This window comes from Petaurus breviceps, unplaced genomic scaffold, assembly GCF_028583685.1.
Source record: "Petaurus breviceps papuanus isolate PSGF00001 unplaced genomic scaffold, PetGlider_PUasm1.0 90762, whole genome shotgun sequence".
NCBI classification, from domain to species: Eukaryota; Metazoa; Chordata; class Mammalia; order Diprotodontia; family Petauridae; genus Petaurus; species Petaurus breviceps.
The window spans coordinates 6,667,058-6,680,469 of NW_027187339.1; positions in this window are offsets into that span (position 1 = coordinate 6,667,058).

A 13,412-nucleotide genomic window follows, 5' to 3' on the forward strand; every position below is an offset into this window, starting at 1 on the left:
TAGGTCCAGTAGAACTGAGGTTCCCTGATAGAAGAATAACAGAACAGTCAGGAGAAAGGGAACAGAATGTAGCTTCTGCAAATTCAGACTAACGAGAAAGGAGGTGCCCAGATTTGGAGGTAGGGGATGTTTAAATCCAGATTCTACCACTCACTATGTGACCCTGGGCAGATCTCTGTACTACTCTGCACCCTGAAAAATAAGGTCACTGGAGGGATGGGACCTTCCAGCATTAAGTCTTGTGGGTTCTCCAGCATCAAAGTCTCGCTGCTTTTTTTTTTTAATTTAAGAAAGATGAAACAGACAGGAGGAAATGGAAACACAGTACATCTAACTCCTTGAGGAGTCGTTCTCTTAATTGCATCCATACCTTGGGTTGGGGAGTGTGAGAGAGTAGGGAAGGCTTCTGATCCCATCTAACACTAAGCTCTCTTGCTCATTTTCTTGCCCCCCACCCACCTCCCCACCTCCAGCATGCAGAGGGTTGGTGCTGCCTCTGATCCATCCACACTTGGGTGTGATGATGGAGATGGCCTTAAGGGATGCTGCCGGAGGGCTAGCTCACCAAGGCTCTGGTCATCTCCCCTTCCTCTTCCTGCTAAGTAGAACTTCACCAAGGTGATCTCTTTCCCAAGCAACCAAATATGAAGCCCCTAAAGTCTAGGGGGAAAAGGGGAGGGGGCAAGGAATGTGGACACTGAAAACTGTGTATTGAATGGACTTCTTCCAAGGATGGAGCAGTTGGGCCCCATCGAATGATGTCAGGGAACAGGGAAGGGCCCTTCTATCCTCCAAATGCCCCCTCCTTCTTTTCCCTTCCTACCCACTGATGCCTGAAATTCCTCTACCAGGGGACAAAGCCTGTCATTCCAGTGAGAGATTAGGCTTTAAAGTGTAAATCCCCTTGGGAGAAAGCTGAGTGACTTAGATTCCCAGCAAGGGGTAAATGATTCCTATCAGAGCCTTCTCTGAGAGCAAGCAGGTTTTGCTAGTGGAGGGAGGAGGGGATGGAGCGCAGGAGGGAACCCGGCTCCATAAGTGGAAAATTGAAAGCAATGGGATTCAGAGGGAGAGAGAAGACAGGAAGGAAAGTTAAGGACCCCAAAGACAAACTTTGCCAACTTTGCATTTTTGCCAAGGGTCTACCCCCTTCAGGGCCAGTTTCTGGATGTCAGAAACTTTCGCCTTTCTGAGGCCCCTAGCATTCACTTCAACAGAGTCCTCCCTCCCCATTCTCCACTTTCAAGGGTGATCATGGCCAGGGAAACCATTCCCCAGGGCAGGAAGTATCTTGGAAAGGTCACTTGTGCCTGCACTGCAGTCTGTTCTCCCCTCAATAATTCCCATTTAACCTTAACAAAAACCACTCAGATGCTGCCTTATGCAACTGGTTTCTTAGCTTTGAAAAGTGGGTATAATTAACCCATTCATAAAAGAGAGAAACTGGTGGGGCCGAGCTCAGCCCATGGCGAACAAAGGTTTCATTCATTCCCCCAGAGCAATTTTTCCACAAGCCCTTTCCTCTTAATATTTGGCTAAATATTAGGGTTCATGTTAGGCGATCTGTCAGAGCCCCGCCTCCCCACTCCTTGAAGTCGGTTGTATTGTGAGCACCCCTGGGGCAGTCGGGGTGGGGGTCGACTTACTTAGCCGTTCCCTGTTGAAAATGAAGCCCTTTCTTTGAGTCTAAGCTCTGACTGAATTGAAGATGAATGTCACTCATTTCCCTTGGGTTATCCTAGGCTGGTGCTAATGAGAGAGCTGGCCCCCTGAAGTTAGAAGGAGGCCCTAGGAGGCCAGTACCCGTATACTGGCTGCCATGATCTTTTTGGCTTCCGGACTGTTGTTTACATCACTCCCATATCTCAGAAATGCCCTCCCCACTCCTCTCTGCCTACCCATCCTTCAAGCCCGAAATCCATTCCCACTTCATCCAGGAGGCCTTCCCTAATGGCTGCTCTTCTTGCAGCATAAATGACACTTTTCACAATAAGTGCTAAGTTCAATAGAGCTGGGAAGATAGGGTGGTGTGGAGTGGACCACTCTGACCAGGCAAGCCAACAAAAATGTGTTAAATACCTACCATGTACCAGGCACGGGCTAAGTTCTGGGCATGCTCAAGGACTCCCACTCTGATGGGGGAGACAACACGTGCAAACAAGACACAAAGTTAATCTGGTGTCAGAGAGAAGGCATGAGCCAGGAAATGGAAGCCAGGAGGAGGGAGAAGATTCCCCAGTCTGGCTGACAGAATGCTAAATTAGAAGCCAAATGTGGGATCAAGCCCCCAGTTCTATGGCTCACTCTATGTCCTTAGACAAGTCATAATTCTGTGCCTCAGTTTCCTCCAACTGCATCTTATTTCACAATTCCTTTGAGTGTAACATGAGAGAATGTTTGTGAGTTTCTGGGTGGTTTTAGAGAGCCATATAATTTATTGTGAGTCAACTTTACATGTGTGATTTTCTTGTCTGAGGAGTTTCAGCCAGATATTCCATTTCTTCCCATCTCCTTCCATAATGAGTGCTGAGCTAAGAAGATAATCCTTCAATATATACTTGTTGAATTCAATTCAATATTTATTAAGTACCTACTATGTGTAAAGCACCATACTAGGAATGAAGGATAGATGAACAAATGCACTAGGTCTCAAAAATCATACAGTTTTTGAGTTGGAAGGTTTATTAATGGCCAATAGTCCAAGTCATAATCAAAAGAAACACCCACTTTACCCCTTTTCCCTAAGGAGGCAGAGCACACTACCTCCAAGGTGGCCAATTCCACTTTGGGATATTTCCAATGGATAGGAAGCTTTTCCTGAGCTCAGACTTGATGAGCACCGCCATTTAGGCCACTGATAAAAATTTAGAAAAAAAAAATTTTATAAATGGAATCATCCTTTTTATTGTGAACCTAACAATTATCAACAAACACAAAAACTTTAATATACAGAGATGAATAAGAGATTTGCATAATAAATAGAACTTAAGGTAATTACTTTTTTAAAGAAAGATGTGCATATGCACATATATAATTCTAAGATGGCAATAGTAATAAAAGGTACTCTGTTTTTCCTTTTGAACTTATTTTTGTTTTATTGTGTGAATTTTTAACAACTTTTTTCCAAATTCACAATTTTCCTTATTATTTTTTTCAGTATTTTTTCATCTTCTTGTGTCTGCCTTATTTCTTTTTCCTTAACTATCTCCTTCCCCAGAACCCTGACTTCAGACACACATTAACTACATCCATTTTGGGAATCTAGGTATTCCTACCCTCCCTCCCCCAAGACCAGGTTCAAAGTTTTCCAGCATCAAAGACAGAGTTGGGAGCGATCTCTGAGATCAGCCCATACTCAACAAAAATACCTTCTAACCATCTCCCCCAAATGGTCATCCAGTTTTTTACTTGAAGACCTTCACTGACAGTGAGTCTCCTGGCTCCAGACTCAAGCTATGCCATTTGGTTTAACTCTGTTACTTTTTCTCACATCAAACCTCAACACTATTCATTACATTTAGTATTTCCCTGTGGGGCCAAGCAAGACAACTCAAACTTTCTTTCACATAAGAGTCCTTCAATTACTCTGTCTCTGTCAATACAGATGAGCACCTTATCTGCTCCTTAGAGACTTTAAAAACTGCCTAGGGAACTGAAAGAATCAGGAACTCACCCAGGATCTTGCAGTCAGGATGAAATTAGAGAAGCACCATTATCCCTTCCATCGCTGGAAACTGGATGTTTTTAGAATCCTCAACCCTTTCCTTCCTTTGTATGGTAAATCAGACTCTCAGACTCCTGAAACTCTGGTGAATGTTTTTTACAAAGGTCCTGTAACCTCAGATGTCCAGGGTTCCACATACTTAAGATTCTTGTGGGGGAAATGGAGAGAGTTAGACAATAGTACAATTATAGGTGATCTCAGAACTGGCTGAATGGACAGTTTAATGGTTGTTAGTTATTCCACACCAGTTTGGAAGGAGGTACCGAGTGGATTTCCCCAGTCCATCAATGAGCATTTATTCAGTGCTTACTACCGTGTTTCCCCGATAATAAGACCTATCCCGAAAATAAGCCCTCCCCTTACTGTGTAAGATTCCTCTAAAATAAGCCCTCCCCCGAAAATAAGCCCTATTGAGATTGCTACTGTAGTGAAGGTGATCCCCTGCGCTACACGCTACATTATGGTACCCTCTGTATGCACCGTCCCCCCCCCCCACCGTGAAACGCACGCTATGCTCCGAGCTGCATCCAATCAGAGCTGCAGCAGTGAGCGCGTCATCCTGTTCTTCCCCAGTGATTTGCTTATTGAATAAAGGTACATTTTTTTGTTCACATTTACCTGTTTATTAAAATTGCTGTCAATGTTCATTAAAATAAGCCCTCCCCTGAAAATAAGCCCTCTGGTGTTTTTCTGTCCAAAAAAAATAACAAGACAGTGTCTTATTATCGGGGAAACATGGTATATTCCAGGCATTGCTAAGTGCTGAAGATGAGAAAAGAAAGAAAAGAGAGCCCTTGACCTCAAGGAGCTTTTGATCTAATGGGGAGACAACATGCAAACAAGTTATAGTCAGGATAAATAGGAAATAATTAAGAGAGAGAAGGCACCACGATGAAGAGGCTTGGGAAAGACTTCCTGTAGAAGATGGGGTTTTAATTAGGACTAAAAGGAAGACTAGGAAGCAAGGTAGCAAAAACAAAGGGGGAGAGAATTCCAGATGTGGAGAAACAAACAGCCAGAGAAAATGCCTGGAGCTGAGAGATAGAGACCCTTGTTCTTGAAACAACAGGAGGGATTGAAGATTATGTGTTGGAGAGCAAGATAGAAGAAGACTGGACTGTGGGGGATAGATCATAAAGGGCTTTGAACACCAAACAGAAGATGTTGTATTTGTTCCTGGAGGCAACTGGGAACCACTGTTGTTTACTGAACAAGGGTGTGACACAGCCAGACCAGAACTTTGGGAAAATCACTTTGGTGGCTGAATTAAGGGTGAATTGAAGTAGGGAGAGACTTGAGGCAAGCAGATCAGTCAACAAGCTATTGCAATAATCAGAAGTGATAAGGACCTGTGGTCAGGGTGGTGGCAGTATCAGAGGGGAAAAGGGGGGCATATCCAAGAGATGCTGCAAAAGTGAAATAAACAGGCTTTGGCAAGAGATTGGAAAGGGTGGGGGAGTGGTAAGAGATAGTGAGGAGCTGAACATGGCACCTAGGTTGCAAACTTGGATGACAGGAGTTTGGTGCTGCTCTCTATACTAATAGGGAAGTGTGTTTTGAGAAAGGGTATAGGGGGAAGAATAAGAGTTCAGTTTTTGGGATATATCGAGTTGAAAATGTCCTCTAAACATCCAATTCCAGATACATGAAAGGAAGTTGGAGATGTGAAACTGGAGGTCAGCAAAGAGCTGAGGTCTGGATAGGTAGATTTGAGACTCATCAGCATAGAAATGGTAATTAAATCCATGGATATTGATGAGATCACCAAGTAGTATAGAGGCAGAAGAGACATGGGTTCAAGATTTAGCCCGGTGAGATATCTAAGATTAGTGGGTGAGATGAAGATTCAATAAAGGAGATTGAGAAGGAACAGTCAGATAGGGAGAGAACCCAGAGAGGGTAGTACCCTGAATACCCAGAGAGAAGAGAATATCACAGAAATGGGGAGGGGGGTATCCACAGTGTCAAAGGCTACAGAGAGGTCAAGAAAAAGAAGGATTTAGAATAAATCATTGGATCTGTTAATGAGGAGACAAGTAGAAACTGGAGAGAGCAGTTTCAGTGGAATGATGAGGTCAGAAGGTGGATCACAGGGGGAGAAGTGAATGAGGGGAAGAGAGTGAGAGAAGAAGAGAGAAGAGTATTCATGCTTGACCCTATGCTGTTTTTTGTTTGTTTTTTTTTTTATTTTTTGTAGGTCATCAGGGTTAAGTGACTTGCCCAAGGTCACACAACTAGTAAGTGTCTGAGGCTGAATTTTAACTCAGATCTTCCTGAGCCACCTAGCTGCCCTGTCCCTGTGCTGATTAACATTTTTAATAAATGATCCAAGTAAATATATAGAAAATATATTTATCACATTTACAAATGACACATAGATGGGAGGGATAAATAACAGATTAGAAGAAAGAATTAGTTTCCCAAAAGATCTCCATAAGCTAGAATGTTAGGCCAAATAACACAAGACAAAATTGAATGGGAATAAATATCAAATCTGACACTTTAATCCAAAAGACTAATTTCCCATGTACAAGACTGGGAAGATAGAGCTAGATAGCAACCTGCAGACTGGTTAAGAGTGCCCTGGAAAAAAGAGCTTTGTATGGATAGCAGGGGAGACAGTTTCTATTTTTGTTTTGGTTGTATCCTTTTACTTTTCTGCGTGTAAGTACAAACTGTGTAGGATTAAGCCAAGCTTCAGGACATTGTGTCATGTTTACAAGATTGTGGTTCGTGGATATACAGTAAGCCAGAAAGGTATGCATGGATTTCCCAGTAGGTGGGGCTTCAATTCAAGATTCTAATTGGATAAACCAGAAGTAACTGCACACTCCTGAAATAACAAGGTGAGCAGTTGCCACTGACTAAATGGAAGAGTAAGGGGATAGAAATAACGACCCATTGAGGATCATAGACTGGCATTCACCCTGTTGAATGGTGGTACACACAACTGCCAGGCTGACTGTGGAATTGCCAGTACCTGAGCACCCTCATCATTAAAAAGCGTCAGGGAACTGGGAAGAGTGGGTCAAATTAGGAACTGAGAAGCTGGAGAAGGTCCAGAGGAGGACAGCCAGGTTGGCAAAGGACCTCAATATCGTGCCATATGTGACTCAGTTGAAGGAAAGGGGCATGGTTAGCCTAGAGAAGATTTAGGGGACAGATGATAATTCTCTCAAGTATTTCAAGCACTCTCACATGGAAAAAGATAACATTTGTTCTCTCAGACCCCATAGGGTAAAATTAGGAGATATGGGTAGAAGTTGCCAAGAAACAAAAGTCCACTCAATGGAAAGAAACACTGGGAAGTGATTAGAAAGATATGAAAATGGAATGGGCTGCCCTCGAAGACTTACTTAAGGTCAGTAAACCAAGGCTGGATAGCCACTTTTCAAGTTTGTTATGGTGAGGCTTATTTTTCAGGTATAGGTTTGACAAGATGGCCAATAAAGTCCCTTCCAACTACTCTGGATTTCTGTGATTCTGCAATTTGTAATGATGTAAATGTAATGTATATAAATGTAAAGCATCCATATCTTCATTATACCACATAGCCAATGTCACTCCACCCACCATCTTGGACATAGGAAGCTCATTTTGCAAACTCACATGTAGGATGTTATCTCTATTAGACATTCCATCTTCTTGCACCTGACTTGTTGCACTAGCCTGTTGAGATCTTTTACATCCAGTCTCCATCATCCAACTTATTAGCTATCTATCCATTCTAGCCCCCCAGCTTCTAATCATTCAAAAATGGAATACACACGCCTTCTATGACCTCCTCCAAGTCATTGATTAAAATGTGAATCAGCACAGATGCCTGGGGCATTCCACAAAGAATTTCTCTCCAAGTTGACATAGAGCCATCTGTGATGACTTTTTGGATCTAGTCATTCAACCAATTTTGAATTCCCTCCAACTGTACTACATATCACCCTCTTCCCCTCCTCTCCCATCCCATTAAAACTTCAATGCCGGGTCAGCCAGGTAGCACAGTGAATAAGAGCACCGGCCCCAGAGTCGGGATGACCTGGGATCGAATCCAGGCTCTGATACTTAGCACCACACCCAGAAATAACTGGCCATGTAACCTTGAGCAAGTTACTTAACCCCAATTGCTTTAAAAAAAAAAAACTTCAATGCCTTGTTGCCCTTAGATTGGCTTATAACATTAATTTCCAACATGACAGCTAGCTAATTCATGCTCAAGTGCTAATGACAACAACTTAATGTTCTTTTCCTCCTGGAGTGCTGACATTTGTTTGGAAAGGAGGTGCCTTAACCCAAAGGAATGAATTGTGGCTTATGGTAGGATTTAGGGCTATCTAGTTGCACCCTGCTGCCCTGGTCTTTGTTCTGTTGAGAAAAGATAGGACACATGAAACTGTACCCTCAGGATCTAAGACTACAGAAAGTTGAGTAGCCAAAGGACCTATACACCATTGTCACAGAGCTTTGGGAAGAGAAAGCAAAGAATAGCAGCTAAGCAAGAATGATAGAAGAAGCCTAACAGCCTTAGCAGATCTTTGCCCCCTAGGAACTTGTGCCTTTTGGCTACGTGCCCTTGTATATTGCTGACAGCTAATACTCCTGGAGAGGGGTCAGGGAGCATAAGTCATAGCTGACTTCCTCATGATGTCTGCTCCATTCTGGGCCACCCCAAGAAGAGTTGGGCATTGATGTCCGAGATTCAGCTTAGAGCTGCTTGCCTGACTGTGGTAACTGCACCCACCCCCATATCCTGAGATTCATGCCCTGGGCAAAACCAGTGAGATGTAACAGGATCAGCAGGTAGATGGTTGAGGCCTCCCTCTCCAGCAATGACCATTTTCTATACCCATGTATAATGCCTGGGCTTTGGGAAAGTTGTAAATGCATGTACCAAGTATGTGATCTTGGGTAAATTACTTAATTTCTCAGTTCTTCATTTTCTTCATCTGTGAAATAAGAATGATAATAATAGCTGTACCACCCACCTCACAGGGTTGTTGTGAGAAAAGTGCTCTGCACACATCAAACTTTATACACTATGTTATTAAAAGAATAATAGAAATCATTCCTCCTCCTCCCCCCTCGACTCCAATCGACACCACCCCTCAGACTTTTGCCATAAAGAAATACACAGAGGTTACTATTGCATTGTTTTTATATATCCCAAACAATGATCAGAAACAGACCTATAATTTTAAATATGCCTAGAGACTTACTAAATATTTCCCAACAACTTTCTAGTGTGGGATTCCTCCCCAAAGAGGACAAAGGTCTTTTCTCCGCCCCCTCATCTTTGATAAGGATGGTAGAGCCTAGAGCACCAGACTAGGAACCAAGAAACCTGGGATTCTGATCCAACTGCACTTGCTGTGTGACTCACCAAATCACTTTATTTCTGTGTGTTTCAGTTTCTCTAGTCATAAATGTAAAATGAGGGAGTTTGAGATAATCTTGTCCAAGCATCTCCAATAATTATAATATTAATAATAATGCACACATATATGTGTGTGTAGTTCAATAGTGGGTTGGGTTTTGTTTTGCTTTTTGGAGGAAAGAGGGCAGGGCAATTGGGATTAAGTGACTTGCCCAAGATCACATGGCTAATAAGAGTTAAGTGTCTGAGGCCAGATTTGAACTGAGGTCCTCCTGACTCCAGGGCCAGTGCTCTATTCACTGCCACCTAGCTACCCCAATAAATAGTGTCTTGATTTTTGAGCCCATGAGGTAAGTACTACCTATTTTAAAGGACAAGAAACTGAGGCAGAGAGCAGGACTTGCCCAAGGTCACACAGTTAGAAAGTGTCAGAGGTAAGATTTGAACCAAGATTTTCTAGCTTCCATGTCCATCACCATCTATTACATCATAGTGCCTCTCTAAGAGCTTAGATCCTTTCCAAACTACATGGCCCTATAAGCTAAGTCATAAAGACTCAGCCAGAACTACTCCCACTTGCTCAAAGTAAAGTTGTCAGGGATTGAAAAAGGCAATGATGGCCAGCTGTTAAAATCTGGGGTCAGGAGGACCTGAGTTCAAATCTAGCCTGAGATACTTACTAGATGTGTAACCTTAGACAAGTCACTTAACTTCTCTCTGTCTGTGCTTCCTCATCTATAAAATGAAAATAATAATAGTACCTATCTCCCAGCATTGTTGTGAGGACCAAACGACAACAACTGTAAAGCACTTAGCACAATGCCCAGCACATAGTAGATGTTATATAAATGTTAGTTATCATTATTATTATTATTTCCATTGGTGAAGGGAAACTTACCATCACCCTCACCAACACCAACACCACCATCCCCAGACCTCCCAAACCCCTCTGTGTTTTACTTGTATTATAGCTCAACCTGACCCCATTCCCAGGAAAGGAGTTTCCTATTTGAAGTTCTTTTTAAATTTACTGTTCTGGGAATTCCCACTCTGGCAGCCCATCAGCTCCATGAGCAGCCATTTATGACCCAATTTCACCTCTTTACAACATGGCGATGCCACTTGGGAGTCGCCGAGGCCACTGCAGCACAAACTCTGTTTGGACAGCCCAAGGCAAGAGGCTAAAAAGTGGGGAGAAAGGGAAGACTGATGGGGGGGGGGACAGGCAATATGTACCAGGGAAACTGAGAAGGGAGGGTCATAGGGACTTTATAGGAGAAGCGAGTGAGGCCCAGAAAAGTTACCTGATTTGTTTAAATTCATAAGAGAAGTTAGTGGTGGAGACAGGGCTTGAACCCAAATGGTTCTATACTCTTTCCACTTATTCTTTCCTTTCACACCTATTTGTTAAATTTATTTTTAATAAAAAATCATTATATATCTATGATGAACAAGGTAATGAGTGATCTAGCATCTAGGGGCGGTATAGAAATCAGATAAAATAGTTCTGGGGAGCTAACCACCTCGTAAGGGGATATGACACTAACGTTTTAATGTTTAAAGGAAGCATAAGTTCCATGGGTCTGAGCATCCTTCCACTAATGAAGATTGCAACTCGTCCTAATAGATGCACTTTGAAGATTGTGTTGGCTAAAAAAACCCATCACCCCATTTCTGACCTAGTGGTGAGACTCTGAACTTAGCTACCAGATTGGCCCTTAGACAGCAGGCATAAAGTCTGTGATCAGAAGTGTATTTGAACCCTTTCCAGTGTGGTAGAACCTGTTAGAGCCTATGTTCCATTGACAAATTCTTTGAGAAGCCAAGGTCACCTTCAGATCACAATGAGGTCTGTGCCATCCTCCACAAATGGTACAGAACTGTTGTTGCTGCAGACCCATGATTTCATCAATGTAAGTCTGATATAAAAACTTTCCCCAACAATAAAACAGGGTGGAGGGTGGTGAAGGGGAAGGATGGAGACTGAAGGAAAACAGACACACTGATACATTATTGGTGGAGCTGCAAATTGGTCTATCCATTCTGGAAAGCCCTTTGAAACTAAGCCTCAAAAGTCAAGAGACTATGCATACCCTTTGATCTATATACTAAGTCTGAACCTCCAAAGAGATCAAAGTCAAAGGAAAAAGTTTTATAGGTACAAAAAATATTTTAGGATGGCTCTTTCATTATGGCAGAGGACTGAGAAATGATGAGGCATCCATCAATTTGAGATTGGCTGAATAAATTATGCTATATGGGTAATGGTATTGCACCTTAAGAAATAAAAAAAGACAAGGTTTCATAGAAACCTGGAAAGACAAATATGAACTGGTAGAAAGGGAATTGAGTAGAACCAGGAGAACAATTTATGCTATAATATCAATATTATAAAAATGAACATTTTTGAAAGACTTAAGAATTCTGATCAATGCAGTGATCAACCATGATTTTAGAGGACCAGCGGTGAAGAATACTACCTATTTCCTGACAGATGGATAAGGGTCTAATATGCAGGATGAGACACACATTTTTGGACATGACCAACGTGGAAATTTATTTTGTCTGACAGCCCATGTATTATAAAAGTGTTGTTTTTCTTTCATTTTTCTTTTCCCAGTTTGTTTTTTGGAGGGGGGGGTGGGGACAGGACAGGGGAGGTAAGAGTGAAAAAAATGTCTTATAATTTTAGGAATTTTTTTTTTTAACTGTCTCTATTAACTCAACAAGTCGACTTGTCTATGACTTAAGAATTGCTGGGAGGCACTGATGGGTTTAATGACTTGCTCAGAGTCTCATGGCTGGTTTTCAAGAGAAACAGTCCTCAAACCCAAATGTTTCCAATTCCAAGGGTAAGCCTCAGTTTCCTTATCTCTAAAATAAGGGCCTCTGGAGTCCCTTCCCAGCCCTATAAGAGATATTCTATGATCATAAATATGGGCTACAAACTTATATAACCATAGATCACTATTGCATAATGAGTGCATTTAAGAACCAAATAGAGTGCTTCATGAGGTTTGAGGCCGGAGGTCATAGCACTGGCCAATCAAAAGATACTGAAGGCTTCAAGCATTTGCCCAGACCCACCTTGAGGCTACAAAATATAGGACAAGTTCTTGTATTCAAAGAGAAACAAAATAAAGGGCCTCCCAGACGTCATCTGGCAGCTGGCTAGGCTTCTCTCCCTTCCTCTGCTTCCCCTCCCTCCATTTCTTTTTTCTCTTCCTTGCCTGGGCTGGGAAGGAGGGGGGAGCCCCATTAGGTCTTCTGCAAGGTGCTCTGAGGCCCACTTGGCTTCTTTGAAGCCACAGCTTTGTCTGAATTGATCAAAAGTGTCATTCAAAGCGGCCTGAACTCCCTGGCGCCCCCAGCCCCTTTCTTCCAGGCTGGGTGGAGATCTCTTCCCCATGGCAGGCCAGGGCAGCCTGAAGCCTTCCCAGTTTGATGTCTAATCGCGGTGTACATCTAGAGCTGTGTGTGAAACAAACATACTCAACCTGATAATGGCCTTGTTAAAGCTTTTATAACACTGGAGCATTTACATTTGGATCAGCTCCAGGAAAGAGGCTGAGGAAATGATCCCGAATGGAGAAGCTTCACCCACCATCGCTTTCCCTTCCCTGGCTTGGGGATCTCTCAGTCAAGCCTCCAGTACCTCTGCCACTGTCTCTGCATCTTTCCATCTCTGTCTCCCTTTCTCTCTCTCTCTCCCCATCTCTCACAGACTTCTCTTTTTTCCTTCCTAGGAAATTCCTTTCTCCCTCACTCCCACATTTGCCCACTCCCCCGCTCTCTGTCTCTTTCTTTGACTCTCCCTGAATTAAAATTATGAAGGAGAAAGGCAGGGCAAGTAGAGAGCTCCTGACCTTCAGAGGTCTCTCACAGAGAACTCCTGACCAGATTAACCTAGAGAATTAGTTTAAAGGGTCACACAGGTAGGGAAGACCTGTGACCGGAATGCCCTCATGGAGGAACACACATGTAAAGGGTATGTGTGGTCAGAGAAAACATACACAGAAGGGCAACTACCCTCTAGAAATCTGCCCAATGTATAAAGCAAATCAAATGAACAATTTTTTTTCTCCAATACAAGATAAATGTTTAAAAGACACGTACATAAAAACCTCCCAAGTGTACTGAGAGATATTTACAACATGAAACAACCTCATCCCTCCTATTATAGGATACAGGGAAGTTGATGCTCAAAACAATAAGACATAAAACTCTTTGTGGGACTAATGAACAGATATCTCATTTTTCACCTTGCAACTATATTGTCTGAGCAACTTACTCAAAGTTCATGTCTTTGGGCCAACCAAG